Genomic DNA, 27,341 nt, shown 5'->3' on the forward strand with positions numbered 1-27,341 from the left:
GAATAGCAGCAAGGCAAGTAGGTGTTTCTTTTTCCTCCTTTCCCCTTCACTCTCTTGTTCTCTACTCCCTGTGTCTTCACTTTCTCTTCTGTCTCACTTCCCCCTCTGTTCAAAATGGAAAGCTCTGTGCTGCTGTGAAAGCCCCTTCCAGGAGGGCTGAGAGGGAGGCAGGGCATCAAGTGGGGAAGGTCATTCCCCAGGCCTCACATTCGCATAGAGCTCAAACTTAGAAGTTCCTTCCCCAGGGGGCTGAAGGAAGTGTGCTATGCCTTCATTTAAAAAAAAAAATCCTAATTATTTTGCAAAGGGAACAATTTACTTTGTGAAATACAAACATATACAATATGCGAAAGTTTTGTATTTCTTCTTTTCTTTAATATACTCCAAGCCCTTCCTCCCCCTAAAGAAAGGAAGGAAGACAGTAGGTAGGAAGGAAGGAGAGAAAGGAAGACATGGGCAGAGACCAGCCCTCCTCCACTCTGAGAGGTCGCGGTTGTGGAGTAATGGGAATGGGAACAAGGAAGGATTGGCTCACTCAGTGATCCTCTTGGCTCCACCATGACTGGCCTCGGACCTGGAAAATGCCCTTCTGTGAGCCTTGCCATGCTCAAGATTAAGGTGATAGACTGGAGGTCTTTATGATCTCCTCCAGAGGCAGCAACTTTCCATGATTCTGACAGACCCTTTGAAGAAGAGATGTGTTTAAAGTTAGGGCTTCACACTCCAGATTTTCATGGAAAAGGGAAAAAAAAGACCTGATGGTTTTTCCCTGCCTTCCCCTGGAGACCCTTCGAGAGAAAGCATTTGTCAAACATCACTTGGAGCAGCCAGGTTTAGCAACATGGCTAAGTCAGGCTACCAGGAGTGAAGCCAAGCACGGGATGGAGGACTTAACTAAATTCTCCAGCAGAGGCCTGGGAGACAAAGTTTTTTGAGAAGCATTGTCTGTATCAGGAATTGAAATGAGCTGGAGAGGCTGGTGAAAACAGGATTTCTCATGACAAATGCAGATGTGACCAGCAGGGGGTTTGCCTACAGGAAGAATACAGAAGGAGGTCCTCTGAGAGGCATCCATCATAGCCACAAATACTTCCTTAAAAGCTACCTTTAAATAATGGAAAATGCATGTTAATGTATGTAGACAATAGGAGCCTGGGACAGGCCTCCTATTGTACAGTATATGGGGCAATAACTGAGCCTCAGTGTCCACTGAGAGGCGAGAAGTCTGCAGAGACCAAAGCTTACTGTGAAATCCCGGCTGGCTTCTCATTATGTGCGTCACAGAAGTTGTGACTGAATAATTTCCCATTCCCCCTTACAGGTTTCCCAATTCCACACCTTTTGCACATTCAACCACATTCAACCGTTGCGGTTTCAGCATTCTAGTAAGCCTTTCTTGCCATTGACATGAGTTAGATGGCATGCCCTGGAATCCAGGATGTGGGAGGTGAGGAGGTCAGGCATGGGGTAAGGCAGTGGCTGGGTTGGTATCATCTGCAAAGCAAAACTTTGTGCAGCATATTCCAGTAGAGTTTTTATTGATGTTCTTCTAAATTAGGTTCCCTGTCTAGAAATCCACTCAAGACAAAATGTTGATGTTCCTGAGCAGGAATGACGATGTATCACTGTGATCACACTTAGGAGAGCGTCTTGCCTGCTGGAAATCATGAACTGCACCAGAAGATACTCTGTGTTCCTTATAAGGATGATGATTTAAGCATTCAGCCCTATTCCTTAAGCCAGCCAGTGCAGACAGAAGGAAAAACGATATTCACAGGTTTCACTTATCTGGGGCTTACTGTGTGGCAGCCACTTTGCTCCTCTCTCCCCCTCAAAGAACTCTCTGAAGCATACACAGTTATTCTCTCCATCAGGCAGGTGAGAGCACTAAAGGTCCTCATACAGCTGGTAGGGCCAGAACCAGAGCTCAGAGCCTGGCCTGGCTGTAGAATACTTGCTCCAACCATCATGCGGTACCAGCCCCACTCTGAATTCCTTAGCCCACTCTCCTTAGAGGAGAAAAAAAAAAAAAAAAAAAAAAATGAAAGAACAGAGGATTAGATTACCAGAGCCCAGGGTTGTAGCCGAGAACCCACCTGAAATTCTACCTCCAAGATATCTGACAAAGAAATAAAATGGCTCATTGGTCACTTAGAGTGGTTGAGTCCGTTCTCCAGGGAGTTTGTTTTTGAGAAGGATGCTCACCAGGCCATTGGCCACTCTGAGTGACACAATCAGTTTCCACTTGCCAGTCAGATTAACTGTCCCTGCTGAGCCTTCAGCGATATAATAGCTTCAGGAATCAGAAAAACATGTGGTCATCACCGATGCAGATTCAGGCCATGTGGAAGGAGAGTAGATAGGAGAAAGGAATTCTTGGGTAAAGGGCTGGTCTGGGTAGCCATCAAAGACTGGAATCTCTACCGTAAGGTCTTTAAGAAGGGGTAGGATACCATCTGTTTGGCATAAGACTGAAGGTTAGGGGTCAGGGACTCATATTTGTTTCCTTCCAGTTCTAGAATGTCTTATCAAAAGCCTCCCATTCGTGAAATCCCTTTGGAGGGTTTTAGTCTTCCTAACCACCTCTTTAAGGTGACACTCATTGTTCAAGAGCCACCAGTGCCTACATGTAACTACCTCATTCACTGTGACATTGTGTCGGCTACTTGCCTGAGTGTATTTCTGGTTTCACATAAAGAAGGTGCTGCAGGGCAGGGGCAATTTCCTAAATTCTTTTGTGGTCATTCTTCCCCAGTGCCTAACATTCATTCATTTAACAAATATTTACCGAAAGCCAACTCCGTGTCAGGCACTGAGTTTATAAAGCAGAATAAGGTTCAGCTCCAGTCATTAGAGAGCTTACATCTAAGACATATCGTAACTAAGTGGGATGCACTGATTAGCATTAAGTACGTGGAGCTCTTACGGAGGGTTGTTCTGTATTATGCACAGAGTAGATGCTCAATGAAATGTTTGTTAGATGAATGAAATACGTGCTTATAGGATACAAGTAATGAAAGATATGCCATCCTAAGGATTATTGTGGCAGAAAGTGTTCATTTCGGGTAGAGGACGAAAGGCTGTGTGTTCATATCCTACTTATCCTGTGCCTTATAGGATACTAAAATTGTAAGGCTAAAAGGACCTTTATGTCATTTAACTGGACCCCCAGATTTTTACCAAGGAGAAAACTAAGACCCAGAGAGTTTGGCTTGCCTCTGTATACGTCATCACAGCAGAAGCTGCATTCTCTCCTTCCTCGCCAGCTCTTTCTTTCCGACAGCAGCGTGAACTCAAAGGACCACAGGCTAATGCAGCATCCTTAATGACCCTAGTTATTGCCTTGATTGAGCTTTTCCTAATCAAAGCACAGCCCTTGTAGTAGGGAATTTCCAAAAAGCTGCCTGAGGCTGCTGATCAACAATTCATTTTTAGCATTTCTTTTTAAATCGCTCTAAGTCGTTGCACCTGGGTCACAGTGACAGCTGAGTAAGGGGGCTGAGCAGCAACGTTCAGGGCACCAGGTTGGTAAGCCCCTCTGCCATGTATATGCATGAGTTCTCCATTTGCATAAAGTGAAAAAGCATCGCTCCCATTAATCACCGCATTCATCTTAATAATTAGTGGCAATAATGTTGAAGAGCGGTGGTCTCCACATCGATCTCCGAGGCACCATGGGCTATTTCTGTTGCAGATAAATGATCATCAAGAGTGACAAGTTGATGTCTTTGGATCGACCACCCCAGTTCCACGTGCTTTACAGCCTGGCAGCTGGTCAGGAAGCTCCAATGATCTGTGGGGCTAATGCTGTCCCTCTAACAAGGCCAGTAAAAAGGAGTGATGTGACACCTGGGAGGGGGCTTGAGAAAAAGTCCCTGACCACTTTAAGGGGCCCTCTTTCAGCCATATGCATAGTAAACTAGCCGTAACTGCAAAGCAAGAGGCTATTTGTCATAAAGATTATGACTCCATGGTTAAGCACTTGAAAGGCTACCACTTGCTCTCAGACCTTCTCCATAAAAGATTGGCTTGGGGTCTGTAATTTGCCAATACTTCTGGGTCAAGAGAAAGCCGTTTTAGATCAGAAATGTAATAGAATGTTTTAAGGCCAGTGGTACAGTGCCAGAAAGGATGGAAGTATTAATAATTTTCATGGTTTTTTTTTTTTTTTAAAGGCCCTATCAGGTAAAAAAACAGAAGTCACAAAGGAATCCACTGGAAGATTTGAAGAGAAACTACAAAGGACTTCATTAATATAAAAGGGAAGATTAGTCAGAGAACAAAAGAATAAGGAAGGAGGCAGGGAATGGAGAGAGGGAAGGAATTATAATAATGTAAGACAGGGAGACTGGTGGGTGAAAACTAGGGAGGAATTAAAACAAAGACTCCTAGACTTTCTAGATCCACAGGATCTTCCTGCATATCCCTCCTTTGTGACAAGATGAAGACAAAGTGTGAGTGACAGGGAAATTCCAGTTTTAGATGTAAATTTATAAAAAGTAACAACAATTAAATTTCTCCTGAGGTCTGGGTTAGCCAAGCCAAAAGCACAGCATTAGGGTTGATTTGGGAGATTTGATAGTACTTTTTCTTCTGCTTTCTTAACTTATATTCACTAGTAAAGGTTTGAAACTACCTTTGTGAACTCTCATTCTGCTTTCATTAGAAAGTGGAGTTTATATTATCTACAAAAAGTTGATAAAAAGCTCCGGAAGGGAGTGCAGGTGTATCCAATGGCTATTTGTTTTCTTAGGGACTTTAAAAATATAGCTGTCCTTGGGGCACCTGGGTGGCTCAGTCAGTTAAGCATCTGCCTTTGGCTGGGGTCATGATCCAAGGGTCCTGGGATCGAGCCCCACGTTGGGTCCCTGCCCAGCTGGAGTCTGCTTCTCCCTCTGCGCCCCACTCTCCTCCCGCTCAGGTGTGCGTGCACTCTCTCTCTCTTTCAAAATAAATAAAATCTTTAAAAAAAATTATGTAACTGTCTTCTTCCCTCTCCCCAATGACATAACGTGAACTTCTGCATCCCCGCCCCTGCTTAGTGTGTCTCTGCACTTGCACGTCCTCTGTGCAAAGGTCAGCACATTGAGTTTGGTCAGCCTGTGCGCGGCCTACTCAACTTTGGAACAAGATATATGACTCAGAACTGAGCACTTTGAGAGTTGGTTTTTCTTGTTGCAGACCTTTTCCCTTCTTTGTAGCATTCTCTGGTTTTGGTATCTAGAGAGAGGCTCTGTTACAGCTCTGTGCTGGGCTTTGAGGGGAAAGGAAGGGTCCAACTGTAAAACATCTAATAAACGTGCGTGTGAATAAACACCAGGGCTGACACATCCTCCTAAGTGAGGTTCATGAAGATCGGGTCTTGCACAATCCCTTTGAACCAATTCTCATTTTCCTTGGAGATACAGGATGCTGAAAAGAAAGGGTTTCCTATCCACAGGTTTGGAAGCAGGTCAAGGATTCTGGGATATGAACAACAGCATTCTTCAAGATCCTTTACTGTGTGGTAGCAGGACGGAAAAGGAGTTATGCTAAGTGACAGCAGAACCTGGCATCTTTGACCCCAAGAATTACAGCGTCTGAGCCAACAAAGGAAGAAGACGATGGGGGTCCTTGGTCTGCCCATTCTGGTCTTGGAGTAGCTTGGCCTTCTTCAGCCAAAATGGCCTCATTGGTAGGGCGTGCGCCCGGCTTGCATCTTCTAGGTAAGCCGTGGACATTTTGCAAGGCTAGATTTTCCCTTCGTATCCTCCTGTCCAGTGTGTCTTGCTGAGCCTAGTTCCTTTCCCCTACCTCTCAGCGTCTGGAGTGTGCCCGGGTGTTTTTAATTGGATTCTCTGAAATGCATTTCTGACACTGATTTGGTTACATTATATTCCATTCTGTTATCAAACAAATTTGCTGTCAAACAAAAGATCAATGTTATTGTAATGTCCTACTTGATGGATTAAATAGGGTATTATTCAACTCTTATTAAACAATCAAGAAAAACACACTGGGACATGCTTTCATTCGCAGCTGCTAACAAATACATTGCATGTGATCTGTGATTAAGAAACAAAGCAGGAGCAGTTATTTTCAGATTAATTAAACAAACAAGTAGGATTTAGGGACCAGGATTTTTAAAACCCAGTACAGTTCTTTGAAACATATTTGGAAAAGGACATAATTTACTTTAACTACATGAGTGAACACTTAAGAATATAAAATCTTTCAGTGACGCAATTCTGGATTAATTGCCCGGAACTATCGCAGCGCCATAAACAAAACCGTTCTAGGGATGGACCTTTCAGAGGATTTTTTTTTTTCCTTGTGAGTAAATGTCCATTTAGAGAGCTTTTCTAAATTTAGAAGCGATGTTCATCAATCATTTATAATAAGCGCCAAGTAACTCCACTCAGCTGCCTGCCCGAGATGCACCCCCTTGTGCAGGGCGCTCCCCTCAGAGTGCTTGCATTGCTAGCCCGGCGTTCACTCCATTACCAGGGCCTGACCTTTGTGTTTCTCAGACTTTGCTCTCAAGATGCCCAGAGAAAGCAAATATTAAATCAGTAGAAATCTCTCTCTTATCTCAGCCTGCCTGGCTCTATATTATCTTTAGCCCCCCCACCCCCGCCCCCATCTCCCAGCTTTACATACAGTTGGCTACATTTTGGCTCCTTCTGTCTGATGCTGTTTCCGCTAATGGCTGAAGAAATGGAACATTACACCATTTAACGTGTGTGGGTCACATTAATCACAGAAAATTCTTTTAATGTCTCAGAAGTAACTGTCAAACTGGACATACTGAATCTATTTAAACTAAAGCATGCCATTTTTTATCTACAGTGATCTTTAATTCCCATAAAAGGGTCAAGAAAATGTGATTAAGTGACAGTTTTAAAATGTACTATAATATTAAATAGCTTGATTAAGTGACAACTATAAAATGTAATACAATATTAAGTATCTGGCTATGTCCCAAAAGAACTTTAAAGTATTTTTGAACGGTTTGGGAATTCACTAACCCATAATGGGTTACTAAAGAATTTTTTTGTGTGTGGGGACATAAAAATAGTTGAACTTAAAACACACTAAAAAAATACCCCCCAAACAACAACAAAAGCTCATAGCATTACAGATGAGTTAGAATTGTAGTCTCTCTTTGATTAGAATTGTAGCCTCTCTTTGGAGCACCAAGGACTGGACTTTTGGCAATAAGGAATGATCGTTTTAGGATTCTGAATTTACCAGTGTTTGACTGGAATTGTAATGCCTGTAACACAAAGAATAGAATCAAAATAATTGTGACAGAGAGACCTCACAGCCATGTGGAAAGGCCACAAGCTAGTCAGTGACCTCTCAGGCTACCCCCCAAGGGGCTGATCATCACTCTCCTGGTGCCCAACTTACCTTAGATATTATAGCTTGACTCTTGGCCGGGGGTGGGGGGTGGGCATAGTAGGAGACACCAGCTTGGCAGAGCTCAAGTCCTCCAGCTATCCAGTTCTCTCTAGTAAAGTAAGCCGTGGAGATGCTGAAACATAAGATGGGAACCACACAAGGATCCTTGCTATGTCTGGACTTTAATGGAGGCACTGTCTGGGGGAATGAAGGTGGAAGGGGACAGTTCTATATAACATCTAGGATAAAAATTTGGGCCAGGTGCCCAGGCCAAGTGAGTAAAGAAGTTTACACCGTTATTCAGACAGTTTAGTAACTCTTGGGCCCTGAATATTTGGTCATATCTCAGCCTGGGCTCCCCCAGAAAGCATACTTGAGTCAAAGGCTTCTGTGCTATGATGCTATTAGAGGATTCAACCCCAGGGAGCAGGAGGGGAAAGGAGAGTGAGGCAGAGAGAGCCAATATGAGGATGTCTTTTCCTGTTGGCTGCTACTGATAGCTTGATCTTGATCTTGATCCTGATCTTGCAGACTGTCCCCTCGGAAACCATCTGAGCTGCATAACCCTATAGTCCATCTGAGAGGAAAAGGGGAAAAGACTTTATCTGCCATGGGTCAAATGTTTCCTCCATTGTACCTCAACTCATGACTACTGGTTGCATTTGGGTGGGTGCACGGCAGGCTCTTGAAGCATCCTGCACCTCTATAGCAACGGGGAATTCCCAGAGCAGGAGATGAGCTAGGTCAATGGCGCCTACGTGATGTCATTTGGAGCTCATGCAGAAGCTGGTCACTGCAGTGGTTTCTGGAACAAGGAAAGTCTGAAAGAGTCAGAAGTGGCCCATAGAAGGGTCCCTGTCCAGGTCAGAATCAGATAGAGGCAAGGCTTCTCTGCCTGTAGCCAGATTCACCAGAACATTTCCATATGTCACTACTGAAAGAATGTCAGTCGAGTTTTGAAGTGTCTTCCTGGCTTCTGTCCCAAGCTCCCCTCAGACTGCAGGGAGGTTCTGGGCTGGGCACCGTGGACAAGTATAGCCTGCTCCTCTAAAATTTAGCAAGTGGATATTAAGTTTTGATGATGCTTAGCAAGTGGCTCTGCCTAGAATCATGAACATAGGCCACATGCCCCTTAAGCATGTGTCCCATCGAGAACAGGGTTGATTCTGACTTTCAAGGACACTTCAAGAAAAAGATGGAAAACTGTGCTAGATATCACTGTGAGTCCCACAGTGACAGAGACGAATGGCCACGACACATTTATGTGGGCTCACTCTTTCTCAGGGTGATGATGAAGCTTCATCTGGAAGATTTGCTCATCGATCTAATAAATCAGCAAGGAAAGTTACCCTGATATTTACTCGGGACTTTCTTTCCTGTCTTCATTTCATTCCATTCCTCCAGTTGCTCACCCTCATACCAGGCTACATAAATCTCTTCTCCTTCTTCTGCCCCTTTGTCAACCATTAGCCTGCTCCCCCTCTGTCATTGTTTCACCAGACTGGAGATGTAACTCTTTTAATCTTCCCTGATAAATCAGGCTCTTGGAATCACTCCTTGTTGCTCCCTCAAACTCCCTGGAGCTGGGATATAGGGCTCTGAGCGCCTGGTGCAGACGTTTCTTTTATAATGGGCCCTGAAAGGTTGTCAGCTGCAGATAATTAGGATCTCACTTCCCGCCATCGAGCTGCATATATCTTCCATGCAAAGAACCCCCATCACCTTCAAAAGAATTAACACATGCAGAGGAGATATATGAGGGGGCTGGGTGACCCGAGGATGTGGCCATCTCTTCTGAAGGCCAGAACAGCTTCATGTTTCCTGTGAGAGAGAAGAACTTTCTCTCAGGAAAACCTGACCCTTCTCACACTGTTTTACGGTAAAAATCTCATGCCTTGAATCTGGATTGCGCAACACAAACTAGTGAGCAGAGTATCTTTGAAAAGAAATTATTTTGTTAATACTACTGTGCCTTTATGCTCTATCTTACTCTCCCTCCCACCCCCCGCAACCCCCATTGAACTAAAATTTAGTCTTGTCATGAGAACTCAAGTATATTTTGTGCGTAGTTTTTATGTTCTGACTGATGATAACTGGCCCACATCACGGTTAGACTTACTGTTCAATTTTTCTTTAAGAGTTGCTGAGAAGTATCAGGGATGTAGTTTTAGGAAAACTGGGTGGGCCGTCAAATGGATATGACATCAGAACACAGTGTTGGTCCCACATGCAGCCTGGCACAGGGAAAATTCTTCTCAGCAAATGATCCATGAGACCTCGGGGCCTACCATGTTTAGAGGTAGGTTATTATTCCGAGGGGAGGGAGAAATCAAATAGGGTGGGTCTGAGACTCTCTTCCCCACACTTCTATCAGAGCAGATTTATTTTTGTCTGCTATATATTCAGATTCCATGTAATTTTGTATTTTTAAAAAGATGGAATTAAGTTTGAAACCTTCTGGTTCCATCACCTTGTCGGTGAGGAAAGAGCCCCAGAAATGTTAAGGTCACATAGCTTGTTATGCTGTAAGTGAAAGGGAGAGTATAGGACCTCCAGTCCCTGGGTTTTTCATCTTTCCCTACCACTGTGCCGTATCATAATCTTCATAATGTTCCTGAGTATTGTATTGGGATCATTAGGAAATAGACAGGCCTATATATTCCTAGGCTAATGCTGATGATAAAGTACTATTCTTGGTCTGAGGTGCTCTCACTGACCTGTGCATTTGGAGTAATTTTTCTGGTGGTGGGGACAGATGTGCACTGAGTCACCCTCAAATTGCCATCATCCGAGAAATGATTGGTGAGTCTCAGGGGTGTGATCTTTGACCATGAATCTCGGCAAAAGGAACTAATGCCTTGGGGGAGAAAGCACAACTTGGCCTAAGCCTCATCAGAGTCACTACTGGGGCTAACTGTAGAATTTTAGAGCTAGACTGGGCCACAGCCATCCTCTAGCCAAACCCATCCCTTTTAAAGGGGAGGACGATGAGTCCCAGAAAAGCCAATTTTCCCACAGGAAAGAGGAGCGAGTTTAGGACTGGTGGGCCATAGGCATTGATTCTTATAGGTATTGATTCTTGTTTCTTGGCTGGAAGGAGCTGGAGCTTGATTTGCCTGTTGCCTTTTTTCCCTTTCCACTGGGACTAGTCCAAGACAGTGATGTGGGTAAAGGTGTCTGCTCTGCAGACTAAAACTCCCTTGGGGCCAGCAGATGGGGGAGAGAGGGAGGGGCAGGTGGGAAGTTACCAAGTCTGTTTGCCTCTCAGCCCAGTCTGTGCCCCTCCATGGGTCCACAATTAAAAATGGCGGTCCGGCCTCAACATGTTAACTTGTTTTTCTTATTTGATTCAGAACTTGGGTGAGGAAGAGTCTCAACATCCTACTTTCTGGAACTTATATTGCCATCAGTCCGCTGGCTGGCATCTCCATGAATCTAAACTAACTTCCCTGTGGAGAATGGAGCCAGCTGGAATCATTCTTAATAAGAAGCCCAGTGGTTGGCATCATCTGTTGAAATGGGTGAAGACCAAAGTTATAGTGGGTTTTGACCGAGATTCTTTTTCTGAGCAGGGTTTTTCAAAACATTTCTTAAGAGCAAAACTTGAAACAAATGGGAGGCCTTGTTCCCACCAGGACTTAAAATACCAACATATGTATCAAGAATCTATTCAATTTGATAAGTCAGTTCAAAGTGACCAGGAAATAGCAACAAGAAGCCAGGCGTGGAAACCAGCATTTGGTGTTTGGAGAACATTAAATACCATCTGTACATGGGTTGTTCAAGTCCTCAAGTTCTAAAACCTTTCTCCTCCCCTTCTGTTTTTTCTTTCTTGTCAGACATTCATTTATTTTTAGAGATTCAGAGGGCTTTCTCTGATTAGGTAAAGGTGTCACACACACACACACACACACACACACACACACAACCCAAACAACAAAACACAAAAGCAAAAAGTGGGCCTACATAATAAGAAAACATCTTGGCTGAAGTTTGGGTGGACAAGGGAGGGAAGCTGTGGAGAGCATGAGAAGAGAGAGTTGTAATTAGGCTGAAAGCCATACTACTGTGGAAAGAAAGTAACTTCTTATTGAGAAAGGTAATGGTTTTAAATAAGTTTCCTCTACTGGAAGGATACTAATAACCTCCGCATCACTGAGTTGATGTCAGGATAACCTGAAGTAGTTATGGCTAACACATCACGTACCAGAAAGTGCTATGAAAATGTAACACAGGATTAAGAAAAGTTGTTCAAAACCCTAAAGACACCATGGCTTCCTGAAGGAGTAGATGATAGATGTTGGCATGTTATAGGATATATATTCTGTGAACTGATTCACCCGAGTCGTGTTGGTCTGCTTTCGTCTTTGTAACTCCATGGGAGATAAAAAGCATGACTACAGCTCACTCTGAGGGTAGGCACCACCTCCGAGTGGCTGTTACCTAGAAAAGTAAACTTACTGAAAAGCAAACAATGTATCTGCCACTCGTTGCAGAGTGCCCAGCCTTCCACCATCCTGAGTGTCCCCTTTGGCCCCTGAAGGTGGGAAGGGCTCCCTGTAAAAGGGGATGGCGGAAGGTTGCAGGACCTGTGGCACTGAGGTTTCTGCCCAACCGAGGAAAAACCTAAAGAAACAGCTGAATGATAGGAAATGAGTGTGGGAGATCTCACCTAGCTTGGTATCCACCTTCGATCAGAGGCCTTAGATTCTTGCTTATAGACTAGCTGGGTGTTTTTTTTTTTTTAATTTTTATTTATTTATGATAGTCACAGAGAGAGAGAGAGAGAGAGAGGCAGAGACACAGGCAGAGGGAGAAGCAGGCTCCATGCACCGGGAGCCCGATGTGGGATTCAATCCCGGGTCTCCAGGATCGCGCCCTGGGCCAAAGGCAGGCGCCAAACCGCTGCGCCACCCAGGGATCCCCTGGGTGTTGGTTATAATTGAATTAAGTTATTAACATTTAACGAAGAGAGAGCATCTCTCAGAATTCAGGTGTTTACTTACTCCACAGATATTTCTTGAGCACCTAGTACTTGTTGATCCCTAGATAGGAATTAAGGGAGATATAGTTGTACAGGGGAACAAGAGCCCCATGGACTTCATTTCTTCAAAGGATGACAAGAAGGCAGGCACCATTTCAAACCGAAGCATGATTTGCTTCTCATAAACCCTAAAGCGAGCTGTTGTGGGGTTCTCCTTAAGTGGCATGATTCTGACATCCAAGGCAGGTTAGAATTTTTTACTTTTTGCCTGTTATCCCATTTAAGCTCTTTAAAAAAAAAAATCAAAGAAGATTGTTTACTTTCCAGTGCCATTTTAACTTGTTACTGGCAAGCATCTGGCCTGGGTGTTTTCCATTAGCATGAAAATTCAGGAGGCTACAGAAGAAAATACCTACAACTGAGCAGAGAGGGGGCCACTTCGTTTCCCACGTCAGACAATGTGTCTTCCATTTCTCTAGTGTAAATAAAATGATGATTCAAAGAATGTTCCCCATTAATGAGTATCTGATTTAGAATAAAATAAAATCCATGCTGGGAAGTTGATGAGCTTGATTTTGCTGAATTGCTTCTAGCATGCAACTCATATTTATTGGTCCTTTGCCTTTGACAAGTGTCACCAGTTCTCTGCTGTGCTTTCTGCTGCATGGAAAGGGAGAGGGCTTGCAGGTTGATTTTAGTTCCCTGTAACTGGAGGTGACATTTGAAAGCTCAAAGCTATTGAAAAGGTAGGTGATTATTAAAATGAAATGTGTTTCTGTTTTCCTGATTATGACCCCCCCTGGTCTTGCAATTTGCTGCCAAGCATGTTCCAAAGCTGGAACACAGGTGGTGATGTGTCTTCCCAGCTTCAGGAAAGTTTTAGATGATATTAACCACCTACTTGTTCACCTTTCCTAATTGTTTTCAACAGTAGACGTGCTGAAAAATTAAGATACGGGGAGAGAGAAATGGAAAGTTATCTACAGTGCCTTTAATGAAGGAAGAGGAGAAGGGGGGAGACAGAGACAGGGAGGGGGGAGGGAAGGAGAGAGAAAATAGCACACAATTAATCAGAAATAACACTTAAAAACAATTACTGTGGAAGAGTATTTCCCTGAAAAGCAGTAGAGTCCAATCTGAGCACGTACTTCACTTGCATTAACTACGCATTAAAATTAGTGGCAATTTACCTCTGCACATTGTCTTTTGGTTCCTAGTTAGGTTCCAACTTGCTACGCCGATGTGCTTATCCGATGGAACAGCCAGATGTATAATGGAGGGCAGGAATCATGGTCAAGTGAGAAAACAGTTTGGCCTGAGATAGGTGATGGGTGGCCTGTGCACGTGCTGGGACCCATAATCATCAGGACACACAGTGCCTTCTGAAAGAGCAGATGGAAATGACCAGTTCACTCTCCTAACTGAGCTGGGGGCAATTAAAAGAGCAGGAGCTCTGTAGCATGTTTGCTGTGTGAAGTTTCTTTGCCTGTAGAAGTTTCTGTTTTCCCATCTATAAAGTGGATCTAACACCTATGTCAGACGAATGAATAAGTAGGATAATGTTTTTAAGCACTTAAAATAATTCCCGGCACACTGTGAGCACAAGGTGTAGAAAATTTGTACTCAGTTATAGGCTCCCTACAAGGGATATTTTAAAAATTCTGCCCTTTGGTATTTTCATCAACAGAGAATTCAGAAATTTAAATAGGGCAGATTCCACAAGGGAACGTGTTCTGTGACGTCATAGGCTGTGTCTGAGGGACAAACAAAAGAATTCATATCCCAGGCCTCCTGCCTTTATGGCTGTTGTTATTCTTATTCTCATGGGCTATTCATTTGGTGATTGATTTGTGTTCATAGATCTCAGACCCATCACCCCTTCCCAACCCTCCTGCAAAGCAGTGTGGTGTTAAGAGCTCCCCAGTCATGATCCCTTCTTCTGAATTGGGCAAGGTGTCCACAGAGCTAGGCCCTTCCCTGAAATGCACATGCGAGCTGGCCTGGCTAACTGCAGACCTAAAGAATGCGCATCTCTCCCTCCACGTTCAGGTGAGCGGTCTTTCTCATCCACGAGGATACAGTCAGATCCCTCCCTTAGACTCTTCTGCACATCTGGGTGGGAGTGTGGGGTCCTTTTGGTTTTCACGTGCGTCTCCCTGGACAGCTCAGCCCTCCCCGGCTCTATAGTGTGACTGTGCTGCAGACTGGGTCGAGAATCCCAGGAAAAGAACTTTAGGCTCCAGGAGGGAACTCGGGTACAACACAAGCTACCCCCTCCATGAAATTGGATCCATCTCTGCCCCTGTGGGGCCAAGTGGCAGTTGAACATGCTTATAAATGACATAAATCACTTGCAGAACCTCAAGAAACAATTAACTCGGGTTGAAAATAGCTGCTAAGGTTTCAGCTCCTTGTGTGCTTATGTTCCTTTGCTTCAGCTTTTAGTTTTGTAAAAGAGAGGATTAAGATTGTTTTGAGGGCCAAATTGCAAGGAAGGACCAGTCTTTAGCTGTGTGGCATCTGTTTCACATTCCATGCAATTTGAATACTCACAGGTTTGCATTCTTAAAATAATTGTATAATTATTTTAAAAAGGGTTAAGGAGTCCTTCTGAGACATCAGCCTGGCAGTGTAGAGTGGATCAGTTGGTTCCACATAGAGAAGGGAATAGATAGAGATAGATATGCAGATAGACAGATAGATGAAAGCCTGAAAAGAATCTTCTAGAAAGAAACCAGGCTTGCAACAAAGACTTTCTACGTCTCTTTAGATCCACCCACAGCCCTGTGGCTCCTTCACTTTATGTTCAGTGAGGCATCAATCACTCAGCCAATGTGGAACACAGGAAGAGCTCAGGAAAATGCTGAGGGCTGGAGAGTGTTTCATTTCATAAAGAACCATGCTAACAGCCACGGCCGCCGCCTTTTTTTTTTTTTTAAAGAATAATTTTTGTTGTTTTTTTTAATTATAAAAACTAAGTTCATGGAAAAACATTTAGAAAATGCAAGAAATATTTTAAAACATTAAAATTATCTTTAGCTCAACTCCCTGACATTTTGATGTGTTTCTTTCCAGTGGGAAAGACCTCATACACCACTGCAGCAGGGGGGAGCCAGAAGTGGGTCAGAACTCTGGATGAAGTGCTTGAGGCTCCAGATCTGGAGGCCTGGCTTCTTGGTCAACCAGCAGAGACTTCCTAAGGCTGGAGCCTGAGAGGGTGCTCTGGTCTGTCCATTTCTTCATCCCGAGGAGGATGCTTAGAGCTGCATTCTTCCCACAGGCCCACTCCTGAAGTTCTGCAGCTCTTCATGAGCAGCTGCAGTTGCCCCAGAGGTGGGGGAAACCAAATCCAATATCTAATGTTTCGTTTCTTTGCTTTACCCTCTTGGAACCCTATAGGATGTGATCTTTCTGTCCCCTTTGCTCCCTATTTGGCATCACCTTAAAGCCCTTTTACATTGGGCAGAATGCTTTGATAGAACACAGGACTGGGAACCAGGGCTTCTGGGTTTCCCTCCCCCTGTGTGATCTCGGGCAACTTGGCAGCAACAACGGTGTAGGTTTGACCATCAGATTGTGGTGGCAGTCTCTGGGTGACTTCAGGCTCACCCTGAGTCAACGTACTAACGCAGCATGTATGTGTCCTATGAGTGAATGAATGATTGTCCTGACTTTGGATTCCACAGAGAAGAGACTTGAAAAATAGTACAGGGAAATTCCCACCATGTTTTACAGCATCACTGGTCCAAAAAAAGGGAAGAGGGTGTTTTAGTCTGCTTAAGCTGCTATAATAACATACCATAGACAAGGTAGCTTAGCAAGAGGAGTTATTTCTTAGAGTTGTGGAGATTGGGAAGTCCGAAATCAAAGTGCTAAGAGATTTGGTGTTGGGGGAGAGCCTTCTCTGTGGCTGGTAGTTAGCTATAGATAGCTACCTTCTCACTGTGGGCTTCCATGGCCTTTCCCTAGTGTGTGCCTGTGAGGAGAGGCATCTCTTTCCTTCTTTGTACAAGGACCCTCCCCATCAGGAGGATCGCACCTTGAAGACATAATCTAAACCTAATTAACTCCCAAGGGTTCCATCTCCAAAACCAACACACTAGGGGGTAGGACCTCATAATGAATTTTGGGTAGACAAAGACACTCAGCCCTTGGCAGGGTGTAATGAATCAGAGGACTGTCCACAGAGCACTGGCACTCAACTGCCATGCCTGTGTGGGTTACCCAGCTTTCTGGAGTCTTTTATGTTAGCCTGTAAAGTAGCAATACCTACCTTAAGGATGGTCCTGGAGGTAAAGTAGCGTAACCAGTGTTCCACACTTGACACCAAGACTGGTTAACAAAGGTTTCATCAAGATGACTGATATTACTTCTGTTATTGTTACTGATTTCATTGCTTCTATTGTTTCTCATTCCCAATGGTTAAGTACTAATCATGGGAGAGTTCAAAGAACCTCAAGAGCTTCAGGGCTTTTTTAGAGTGATCGTTTCCATCTTGTGTTTTCATCTATAAAGTGCAGCTACTCCACAGATTGTGAAAAGTCAAATGCAAGTACGTTCCAGATTCTCTCCTTGCCAGTAGGAGAGCACTTCCTGGAACGTCAACTGAGCTGGACTTCCAAGCGTATACTAGTGCACCATGGCAAGCCTGAATCACTCGTTCTTATCACCACCACCACCACCCCCATTTTTTTTTTTTTTTTTTTAAAGAGAGCGCTAGCATGAATGGGTTGGGGGAGGGACAGAGAGGGGCAGAGGAAGAGAGAGAATCTTAAGCAGACTCCATGCCCGGTGTGGAGCCAGATGTAGAGCTCGATCTCACAACCCTGAGATCATGACCTGAGTGAAAATCAGGAGTCTGATGCCACCCAGGCACCCCTCTTATCACTTTATTTTATAGGGTGAGAGTTGATGATAGGCGTCAAATGAAAGTTGGCACTGGAGCCTGGTTGCTAACTTCTCAGAGTATCATTTACAAAAGGGATCTATGTTGAAAGCAATAAAGAAGCCCTTCTGTTCTTGCAGGACTGTTCCCTAAATGTTTCTGTGGTGGTATTTTTAGGAGTTGAGCCTCTGTGGTAGGTTTTTGTGTTTGTTTTGTTTTAGTGTTTTTACCTTAAGGGAAAGTTTGGCTTTTTAATTATTATCACCACGTACCGGATGCTTGGGGATTTCTTGATCATAAATAAACTTTACCTTAGTTATATCTGTCCTTAATTGGAATTGACACAACGTTCTATCTTCTAGACTTAAGAGAAATGACTAAGAAATCTACTTTATGAATCCATATAAAATTTTCAAGATATACTGGGAAAAACTTTTTTTTTACTGTGGCATAGTTCCTTCACAAAACAGCTTAAAGAACTTCTAGCTCTATCACCTTGAAACTACAATAGGCTTTCATTAACCATGCATTTACATTTATGTTGTTGGGTCCGGGGAATTTGTAGATAAAAATATTGCCTGAGTGGTCACTACCATACTTCGTCACCCTTGGCCAATTTGAAGGGAAAAAAAAAAAAAAAGGTGTTCCAACAATTAAGCTGTGAATTAGGCCAAAATTTTTGCTTAGTTTCTGATTATCATTCAACATATACCTTCAGGTTCCATGAAAGGAATGAGTTTTGTTGAATTAGCATATTTTATGACTTCTCTTGATCATCTCTCACCAGATTAGATGAGGACCCACATAACCAGGAAAACCATTTTCAGGATGCTGTCTTCACTTGGTGCGTGTGCATTTGTAGAAAACCACTAATCTGTAAAACCAGGTTGGGCTCTGCCACTAGGAACAAGGTGACTGGATCTGAGCCATTCCTGGTTAGGAGAGCAGGTTGGGTGGGCAGGCATGTTCCCATCAGTCACTGATGAATATGTTCCTGCAAAGGTGGTAGTGTGACCACAGAGCCATTTGACCACTCCTCTAGAGCCTACTGGCATTGGTTCCGCAGCTATACCTCCTGTCAAGGTTAGGGGGTCACAAAGAAATGGAAACAGGAATTCCGATCTGACCTCCACAAATGCTGAAGCGCAATCACTATTTTGATTGTCAAGTTTTTCTTGATGTAGAAGTGCATCAGACTCACCTGGGTGATATGTTAAAAAAGGAGAGTCCCATGTTCCCTACAAGAGGTTTTATTTAGCAAATCAGAGACTGGGCCTAGAAACTTGCAGGTTTAATAAGAGTGTTTTTCATTGAATGGTACATTGACCATACTGTTGGAAACATCAGCCTAGGACAGTGGTTCTGAAACTTGAATATGTATCAGAAGCACCTGATGTGTTTGTTCAAACACTGATTAATATGCCCCCCCCCTCCCATTTCTAATTCAGGAAGTCTGCCTTGGAGCCCAAGAATTTGCATTTCTAACAAGTTCTAAGGTGATGCTGTTGGGGACTGTATTTTGAGAATCCATGGCCTGCTAAAACATAGAGTACATTTCAAATAAAACCTGTTGACTAGGAAGGCAGTTACCTGAGAGTAACCTCAAAGAGGCAGTTACCTCTTTGAGAAAAGGAATAAAAAAAAAAAAAATCAAATGAACCTTTGCTCTGGGCATCTACTAGGAAAAAAGTGCCTAAGCACAGTGAAATAATATTTTATCCTGGTAACTTTTTATTTTACTTGTATATCTTATAGATGAGAAATCCAAAGGTTAGGGCAGTTTTATCTTGTTAAAGGTCACATAACTGGCTAAATATTTTTAAATATTTTTTTTTCCTTCTGAGTTCCTGTAGTTATAGATGCAGCAATTTGGAGTAGACATTGGCCCAGTGAGGAGGCTGCTTTTTGCTGCTACCCAGCTCAGCCCAGACTTACCTAGCCCAGTCGTGTGAAAGGAAATGGCATTCATGCAACACATTTCCTGCGATCACAGAACATCTCTTCTGGAAAGATGGCTGGATTTCATTGCTTACATTTACCATTCCAGGGGCCAAAAAACTCCCCTAGGATAGAACCCACCGCACAATTAGTAAGCCAGTGATAAGGTATTGATTTCATTTGTTTATCTATTTACTAATTCATCAGTTCATTTAAATATTTACTGAGAATGACTGTTTGCAGAGTATTGTGCAAGGCACTGATACAATAGACAGTTCTAGAGGGAAGCCAGTAAATCAGAATTTGTGTGTCTCCCTCCCCACTGATCATTATCACATTTCTGAGTAGGTCCCTTCAGTTCTCTGGATCTCAGTCTCCTTACTGGCAAGTATAGTGAGTGGGATTGGGGACCTCCAGGATTTCTTTACTTTAGAATACTTCTGAATTTATGATTTAACCCTAAATGTGCCTCACCTACAATGTGCCTGCCTAGCCCTTGAGTTGTGGGCTGCATGTGTTCACGGGGAACATGGGAGGTATAGAAGGAAGTAGAAATAGAAGGAAGAGTCCTTGTCTTTGAGAACTGACAAACCAAAATGTGCACACGTGACATCATTGGAGAATACCACAAGTCAGCATCTAACCCCAGGGGTACGACAGGTAGCACATCTTCTGTGGGAGAGATAGTCAAGGGTAGTGGGGAAGGGACTAGGGAGTGAGTGAGGAATGGTGTGAGATGGGTTAGTAGAAAGGGAAGGGAAACAAATTCAGGAAGCGTGTAACCTCAGAAGCATGAATTTTCATGATTTCATACCCTGTCATAGTCCAGAGTCCTTTTTTCTGTGCTGGTCACCTCATTAGACACATCTGGAGCTCGGTGAGCCATCTGCTTGTGGGTCCTGCTGCCAGGTTTAGCAAATGAGAATACAGGGTGCTCGGTGAAATTTGAATTTCAGACCAACAACTCAATTTTTAAAAATATAAGTATGTCCCAAATATGGCATGAGGCATACATATACTTAACAATCATGCATTGTTTATCTGAAATTCATATTTTAACTGGGCGACATGGCGAGTTTCTCAGAATCTGGGCATGCCCACTGTGAGGGCAGTTCCTAACTCCTTGACCAGTGCCTCACTCAGAAAGCCTGAACACGTTCTCTCCTTCTCTCCGGCCAGTGAGCAGAAAGAGCGCAGCGTCTCTTCCTTCCATTGCCCACCTCTTTTCAGGCGAGAGTCGAAAGAAAGCAGAGAAGCCCTTGGAATCCTCCACTCTCATGACTCTGCTTTCACCAGGATTAACAGACAGCCTCTGGCAGAATTAGATTCCTCTAGATCTCCTTTCCCCAAGGCCTTGGAGGCTCCTGGACACATGCACTCTCTCTGCTTGCTCTCTCTTGCCTCACGGTGACTCTGCAGCTCAGCAGTAAGAGCGAGAGCGGCTGAAGGAGTATCATTCTGCCCGTGGGAGGGACTGACTGAGCTATTTTTTTTGTAGTGAATTGTTTTAAGAAAAAGAGCTCCTAGCTTCCTGTCCTTGTAACCTTGCACATTAGGTCATCAGGTTGGGGTGAGGTTCATTTCTCCATCGCTCTGTGTATGTGTCTTTGTTCTCACCTCCACGTTTTTGAGTCCTTGGCTTAGATGAGTTTGGTTTTGCCTGTTGGGTGGGCGGTCCCAGGGACATCTGAAATCTTGAGATATATTGAGCAGCTTGAACAGAAAAATCCCCGTTTATATCCTCTTCTGCGTAATGCAAGTTAAAGGATTCCTTTGGGACATAATATCTGAGCTTGCTTTTTTCAAATGATTCAGTCTTCCATGGGCAAGCAAGCTTCGTTCATTAATCTATTCCTTCAACACCTCTTCAGTGCCTACTTTGTGCCATAGCAAATGTCTTCAAAATGAAACTCTGTCCGTAATTGCTCAGGAGGTACCCCATGCAGGCCTGTTCAATCTAGTGTCATGCCTTAGGGTATGATGGAGTGTGGCCCATTTTATTGCAATCAGATAGGTCAGCCTGGAAGAGGCCAGGACTCAACTTTTGGCCTGCCTACTAGAATGGACCAAGTGATGGGAACTCCAGGTTGGTGGGTAAAATAGGGCATCAGAAGACAAGGCAATAGCAGGTTGTGACTGATACGATACGTTATCATCAAGTGGAGGCGGCCCTATAATTCAGGGAAGTCGTTTAGCAAGTAGGCCCCACCTGTAGACTCAGATTCAGAAGTAGGACCTCTGCCGTCAGGGAGAGGAGCCAGCAGGCATGTGGGGAGGGCCCATTGGGCCTGGGGGCACAACATCAGACAGAGGCCTACAGACCTGACCTAAGGCAGAGAGGGGGCCTGGGTCTCCTAGATAAGAAAAATACCCTGCCTCGACAACACGGTGACACGTGTCGGGAGCCACAGTGGAAGTGAGTGATTTGGGGTAATCAGTCTTGAGTTAGAGCTGCTCAAACTAAACTTTTCCAAGATCAGAATTGTTCCTTTGGGTTCCATGAAGCTGAGGCCGCAGCTGTGGGCTAAGTGGCTTAAGAAGGGATTCTGGACAGGGCCTGCCATTACTATTAGCTGCTCATGAGTTTCTGTGATCACAGAAATTTAATGGGTGTTTCAGGCATTGAAAATTATTTCCATTGGGTGAATCAGTCTAAGCAGACTGGATTCCTGGAAAACCTACAAAGCAGCACATTTAAAACTTCATTGAGATTGGAGAAGCAGACAGATAGTTCCTGTTTACAGAGGCTCTGGCTCTTTCTATAAACAGGGACTTCAGCTTGGTCCCCCAGTGAAGGAAGAAAAGTAGGAAATGACCCTAGTAGAAACCACTGAAGCCTGATGCTGGTTGAGTCACGATACAGATAGCATGGGGGTTTGACTCCCTGTAGAGGGTCCGGCTCTCCCCGGAGTGCAGTGGTCTTTGCACAGTCGGGGGCCGGCTGGAAAGCTTGTCGTGGGCACGTATGGTCCCTCAGAAGAGTATGGGCCAAGCAGGCGGGACCAGGCAGGGGCAGTGAGGCGGAGTGCAGCAGGTGCTCCTCCCCCGAGCTCCTAGAGTCATCATGGGAAGAAGCCAGCTGTGTCTCTCCTGACGAGTGGCTGTTTTCTAGCTCTCTAGAGCACGGTCCTCCAAGCACAAAGATCAGTCTACGGTTGAGTGCAGGTAAAGCAGAAAGGCCGGGTGCCCGGCAGTAGCCCCAAGGGCTGGAGGAAAGATGCAAGGGAGGGACAGCAGAAGTCCGCGTTGCCCAGAGACGCTGAGGGGCCGGAGGGGCCGGAGGGAGCGCCGCGGCTTCAGAGCATCACAGCAAGATGCTCGTCGCTGTCTTACGAGAAAGCGAGTGTTTATGTAGCACCTGGTCTCCCTGGCCCTTGCCGGGCCTCTCTGTCCCCAGAGAAGCCACACAGCAAGCCCTGGGGCAGAAGAGGATCTCAGCTGTCACATACTGTCAGGAGTTGGGGCAATAGGTTTTAAGGTCCCTAAATGGTATTTATAAGTGAGGCCTCCCTTTGGGGCTGTATATTACAACTTCCCTGGTTTATAAAGATTATTAAAAAAATGTATCTTAAATGTTCTATATATTGATCCACATTCTAAGCCAAACAGCTGTACGGGGTAAACATCCTGGCCGGGCCCGCCCCAAGTGATGGCAGGGTTCTGAGCTCCAGGATTACGAGGTAACAGATTTTTCAGCGTCAGGTTGTCAGGGACATGATTCTTTATCTTCTTATGCTGGACTGGAAGGAGTTAATGCAATGTCAGATGTTGCCTAGACTGGAGGGGGAGGGCACCTGGGTGGCTCCATGGTTGAGCATCTGCCTTCGGCTCCGAGCATGATCCCAGGGTCCTGGGATCGAGTCCCACGTCGGGCTCCCTGCATGGAGCCTGCTGCTCCTCCCTCTGCCTGTCTCTCTGTATGTGTCTCTCATGAATAAACAAATAAAATCTTAAAAAAAAAAGACTGGAGGAAGATATTATGATGCTAATCCTAACATTTGCCTGAGACCTTTGACTTCTCAACTATATAATGACATCTATTATTTCTGCTTGATTCTCAGCAATTCCATGGAGAAAGTCAGGTCACTATGATTATCACAGTTGTTTGTGTGAGGAAACTGAAACCCAGAGGGGCTGAGTGACTTGCCTGAGGCCACACAGCTAGGACTCAGGTAGGCCAGCAGTCCAGTGCTCTTCTCAGCGGACCGCAAAGGCTCCTACAGGCAAAGGCATGTTCCAGCCTCCTGGTGGGTTACTTGTTCACATTATTCTTCACATTCTCCTGTTCCCCCCTGCACCCCCTCCCCCGTCATTTAGAATGTGTGTGCAGAGTTGTTGACCTTGGGTTCTGGAGTGAAACCCCTAGAGCTTGTCTCCCCAAGGATTTTGTTTCTTGAGCCTCTTCAGCTCTCTTTCATCTCATTCACAGCTTTAATTCTGGGCAAGAAACTTAATTTTCATTCAAGCTCTTCTCTCTGTAAGATGCTGTTATTACTTTTTAAATTCTAAATCCTGCGAAAGAAAAGCTGCAGCCATCTTCATTTTACGAGTTTAAACCAAGGCCAGAGACATGATGCAGTTGCCTAAGATTCCACAGTCAAGAGAGGGCAGAGATGGGATCTAATTTAAGTTGGCAGGGTTGAGAGTCCCTTTTCTTATTCACTGCGCTGTGTTACCTCTTTTAATCTACGTCCATGATTTTTAAACCATAGTGTACGTCAGAATCTCCGGAGGGTATGTGAAAACCCAGATTTTCCCCAGATTCTGATTCAGGAGATTTGGGGTTGGGAGACCTGAGAATTTGCATTTCAGACGAGTAATAGTGCTGGTGGGGGGCCCACACTCTGAGAACCACAGATCAGGGGACTTCAGTGCAGCTGCTGGTTGAGAATTAAGTGGGCCAGTGTGGGCTCCATCCCTAGATATTTTTATTTAATAGGCTTTGGAGGAGGGACTGGGAATTGGTAGCTCTACAAAGCTTCACCTCTGTGCTACCAGGTTAATCTCCTGGTGACTCAGTTTTCCATCTAGAAAATTAGCTTAAGAATTAGTCTACCTACGCAAGGTTGTTTGTTGACTAGCTCAAGTGAGGAAACCGACGTGAAAGTGCTTTGCAAAGATAAAAGTTCCAATTAGAAGCACTTTATTATGGTTGTTAAAGCGGTTTGTTGAGGATTTTTGTAGTTGGGCCAGCCTGATTGTCATGTTGGTTTTTCATTTTCACCTGTGCATCCTTACCTCCAAAATGGGAGTGGTTGTTACGGACTTGTACATAATACTTCTGTTTTGTCTAGCACATAGTAAGTGCTCAGTAAAGTATAACTTTATGTACTTTAAAAGTAAAGCATCATTTTTTACTCTTTTCTTTCATGCTGATAGCTGTGTTTATAAAACGTGTCTGATTAATGTACTTTGAAAGACCGCTTCCATCTACAAAGCCCATCTGTTCCTTGAACTACTGCAGCTCTTTATTTGCTCCGTTGTATGTTGGCCAATCCTCTTTGGAGCATCTCTACATGTTCATACATTATATGACCTCAGGATCTTAATCCTGGTTTTATTTATCTGATTTTAGAAAGGAGCAATAATTAATATGTGTGTCTCCATTTAGAGTTTTACTGAACACTTTGATATGCATTGTCTCATTGGATGTTGTGGAATTTCTGATGGTCATGGTGATGATTCCTTTTTGCCAGTGGGACAAAAAAAACTATATGAGAAGAAAGAGAAGTGATTTGTGTTAGATCCTTCAAATTCTAAGTGTCAGAAATGGGGCTCAGACCAATCTAGGCTCCAAGACTGGTGTTAGACTACATAGGGAAGTGTTTTATCTGTTGCATGTATTTCCTTCAGATGCATCCTGGCCATTTCCCCACTCCACTCTCGCCACAATTCTGTTGGGATTCTTGAGTTGAATTCCAATAAGTTGATCAGTTACTTTTTGTGGTATTGAAACTTTGTACCCAAGAAAATAGTTTGCTTTACCAGTTACCCAAGTCTTCTGTATCCTGTGGTCAGGCTCTTTTCCTTGTGCATGGTATACACATTTCTTATTAAGTTTACTTTTAGGTAGTCTGTATTTTTTACTTCTTTGGATGGGCTCATCTTTCCCATTTTACTTTCCTGCCAATTGTTCTTGACATTTAGTAAATCTATTTATTTTGTAAATTTATAGACTTTTTTGTAGATTTATGGATTTTGATTATTGTTCATAAACAGTCACTTTAGCTACTTCTGAACTCTGTTAGATGTATGTAATCACTTTTTCAGTAGATTCTCTTGGGCTTTATAGAGAGAAAAATTATATTAATAATGAAATTTCTTACCCTTTCCAACAATTTAATCTAAACTTTTTTTTCTTATTGTATTAGTGTGGGTACTTCTATGGGATTTAGACTATGAGGAAGTTGGCTTTGGGTAACTTTTTCTTTTGAGAGAGAGAGAGCACTCAAGCTTGTACAAGCAAGGGGATGGTGAGGAAGAGGGAGAGGAAGCAAGAAAATCTAAAGCAGGTTCCACACCCAGTGCAACATGGGGCTCAATTTCATGACCCTGGGATCATGACCTGAGCTGAAATCAAGAGTTGGATGCTTAACCGACAGAGCCACCCAGGCTTACTTTTTATTAGGAAGACTCGATATGCTCTGAAGATTAAGCCATATGAATCAAGTTAACCTTACGTCTTGCAACAGCCTCTAAAACAAAAACATTTTGAAGGTTTTCTTGCTTTGATAGGTTTCATAATATATGGTTGGGTACACTATATAAGCTTATTCAGCATTAATAGAAATAAAGGATACAGTTCCCACACGTAAGTGGCCATTCATTGGTTTGACTGCAGGAAAGCAAGCAAAAGTTATTTCTGGAGCAGTAAAGTAAAATATACCAACAGTGACTATGATCAAGCTGAGCTATTTTTTTTTTCATTGACAATAATTGGTATCATTTTCATACACTTTAAAAAGAGCACAACTTTGTAGCAATTTGTTTTCTAGAGTCTTTATATGGGACTTAAGATTGTCAAATAAGAATATTTCTGTCAATAAGAAATATTTAAATATGTACCTCTGTTAAAACGTGGAAATTAAAACTTTAAGAATTTAAGGATCAGAATTTTTTACTTTAAAAGGATATCAAAATTTAAATGAGGAAACTGAGGCCCAGAAAGTTGGAATAACTTGCAGGATATGCAGCAATACTAGAAGAGAACTAGAAGCCATGTTTCTCAGCTCTCTCTATTCATCCATATTTAGACAATATCTAAAATATGCCTTGTGGGTAATTACCATTTTGTTGATTAAAAGTATGGTTAATTGTATTAATGGTCCCCAGGCCTACTGAATCCTCAAAGCCTCGAGCAGCTAGTACTTCATATATCATTGTACTTTATACTTTTTAAAAATTGATTTATTTATTGGAGGGGAGTAGTAGGAGGGAAGAGAATCTCAAGCAGACTCTGTGCTGAGTACACAGCTCAACATGGGGCTCCATCTCACCACCCTGAGATCATGACCTGAGCTGAAACCAAGAGTTGGAAGCTTGCCCCACTGTGCTACCCAGGTGTACCTGTACTTTATACTTTTTAAGTTTCCAAGGGCACTCCTCCAGGAGTAGATCTCAGTCTGTGCCTTTCTAGATCATGCCAGTCTACATCTACTTCTCCAGAGAATGCAGATACAGGAAGGACCATCTCACTTTTCTACATAGGGCACAAAATGCTTGTAGAAAAGGAACAACCCCTCTGTCCCAAGTCATAGGCAGGGAGCCAGCCATTAGGTTAGTTCTACTTGTTTATGCTCAGTGGAGACATGATGGTGTTACAAGTATAATTATTAGTTACCTCTGGAAACTCCTAACAAATCTGTGAAAAACAAACCAAAGGCCTTCCATTTGTGCCTTATTAGAGCAAAAAGTGGCTGCCAGCACTGTATTTTATTTAAAAATCCTTAGAGCAGATATTGTCAGTTGACTCACTCCCGTTTTCTTTTAGTTTTCCTTAGTTCTTCTCTACCACACAGGCTGGAAGGCTGAAGGCTACATTTGCCAGGCTCCTTTGTAGCTAGGATACAGATAAATAGCCTTGGTTCTACCCATTAGAGCCATCCCATTTATGACTTGGAGAAATAAGGGGAAGCAGTTATGCAAAGAGAA

General features: G+C 43.6%; 2 long non-coding RNA genes across 2 annotated transcripts in view; one reads left to right on the forward strand and one right to left on the reverse strand.

The window, feature by feature from the left end:
* LOC112673781 (uncharacterized) overlaps positions 1 to 27,341 on the forward strand; it is a 344,678-nt gene that overhangs the window by 183,037 nt on the left and 134,300 nt on the right. The window lies entirely within an intron of this gene.
* On the reverse strand, positions 352 to 15,166 carry LOC112673785 (uncharacterized). The gene is made up of 3 exons (XR_003145047.3): positions 13,558 to 15,166; positions 7,393 to 7,516; positions 352 to 683 (listed from the first exon to the last, which is right to left on the reverse strand). It is a non-coding gene; the product is annotated as an uncharacterized LOC112673785 (long non-coding RNA).

This window comes from Canis lupus, chromosome 10 (genome assembly GCF_003254725.2).
Source record: "Canis lupus dingo isolate Sandy chromosome 10, ASM325472v2, whole genome shotgun sequence".
Classification (NCBI taxonomy): Eukaryota; Metazoa; Chordata; class Mammalia; order Carnivora; family Canidae; genus Canis; species Canis lupus.